The following is a 2,082-nucleotide window of genomic DNA, read 5'->3' on the forward strand; positions in this document are numbered from 1 at the left end:
TTTGCTTACTCTTCTTGTTTCTACTGCAACAACAAAATGAGCATTTTCAGCTTGAATATTGTCAAAACTAGGTTTCACAACAAAATTGAAGATGAGTTTCTAACGGATTCTCTAATGTTGTACATCGAAAGAAAAATTGCTGCTACATTTAGTACAGATTCAATCATTGATGATTTTCGGGATATGAGAAAATGAAAGGTTCCATTTTGATAGGTGTTTGAGATGAAATTTGAAATGTATTATGAAACAATTATTTATGTATCTTGTTTTTGGTTTGTTTTTTGGGTTAAAACTGAATTGATGTCAATTTTGTTCTTACATATTAATTTGATCTTCAATCTTAATATATTTTTCATTCATGCTTTCACCATTACTTAACTATTTTAATATATTTTCATTTCAATTAAAAAATAAAATAATTTATGCCTTAGCCCGGCCCCAGACCATCAGACTTCTTGGTTCCGTCCCTGCAGCTTCTTCTTCTAAGCAAACTTCTTGTTTGCTGAACCGCATCAAATCTCTGTAAAGCACATCTGAAGCATACCAAAGCAAAGTGCAGTAACTCCCTCTCTTGATCCTTTATCTCTTCGATACACCTCTGTTTCAAACAAATACCACCAAAAAAATTGTCAAAGATCCATACAAAACCCACCAATAAAATCATCAAGCACATAAATAAACACTACAAAAAGAAATCAATTTTTTTTTATGAATCAATCCAAGAACCGCACCCAATCTCTGCTAGCCACATCGTGAGAGTTGCAAATACGCATGTTTTGGTATACAAAATGGATGTGCAATGTTCAAAAATAAATGGCAAGCATTATGTGAGTTAAAACTCACCTGGGTCGATCAAAGTCTCCGAATATTCCTCCAAACGGTCCGGGTTCTCCAAATCTGTGGAAAACCTTCTATTAGTTCTAAGTTTAACTTAAAAACAACACTAAAACATGAAAACAGAAGCTATCGGACGGCTGACCAAAATAACGTTCCCTGAAGTGCTTCTGACCGTACGTCCAGGCTCGAGGCCATACGTCCACCCAGATGGTTTTCAGGTGGAACCTCATTTTGTCCATGCGTCTTGCTATCATCTCAAACCAATTTCTAAGATTACCAAAAGACTTTCGAAGACTTCTTATCTCAAAATAAGGTCTCCATGCATACGAAAACATGTTTGATCTTAATGAAATGCTAACACAACTTTAAATAAGATCAAAGGCATAACCTAGCTAAAGTTTCAAACCAACGATTAAGCTAATCTAGAAGGCATTTAAAAGAGTAATAACGACCTAATAACAAGTATGGCTTAGAAGGTTACCGTCTTGGAGCCAAGCCTTCACGAAATAACTTCCCCTTCTCCACAAAACACACAATCTCACAAGAACAAACTCACAAGGCTTTTTGGGAGCCTAGGGGCGAGTTTGAACGAGAAAAGGGCGAGGGTGTAGGGGTATTTATAGGTGAGAAAAAACAGAGGGCGTTACCAACTATTTTGAAAAGAAGCGGACGTTTGGTACTACTGGGGCGTACGTCCGGTACTATTTACATAATGGTCCAAAGGTTGTAGCGTTCGTCCAGGTATTATCCAGAAGTTTTCCAAAAAGCAGCGTACGTCTGGTGGTCCTTTATCGTATGTCCTTGTACTTTTTGCAGGCATACGTACGGTGCTCCCCCCCGTGTACGTCCTCTACTAACGACATGAGCGTACGTCCGGTGCTGATGGGCGTACATCTGGTCAGAAAGTCCAAAATTTTCAAAGTGCCCTTCCAACTGTTCCTAGTGACCCAAAACCCAAATTAACTCTCTAATTAAGCTACCTAAGCTTAGTTATTCATTTGGAATTGCTTCGGGATGCATAAGCTAAATACAGATTTTTATTAGGGAAACTTCACTTTTGACCCCTGAAGTACAACCCCTTTTGACATTCCCTCTTCAAACTTAAAAACCTTTCACTTTGAACCTCTGAACTTCCAATTTCTATCATTTTGAACCCCTCCATCATATTTACCTGTTAACTTCTAACGCCTAACCCTAAAAAGACTAAAATGTCTTTGATTATAGTTTTTTTTTTTTTTTTTTTTA

This window comes from Corylus avellana, chromosome ca4 (assembly GCF_901000735.1).
Source record: "Corylus avellana chromosome ca4, CavTom2PMs-1.0".
Classification (NCBI taxonomy): domain Eukaryota; kingdom Viridiplantae; phylum Streptophyta; class Magnoliopsida; order Fagales; family Betulaceae; genus Corylus; species Corylus avellana.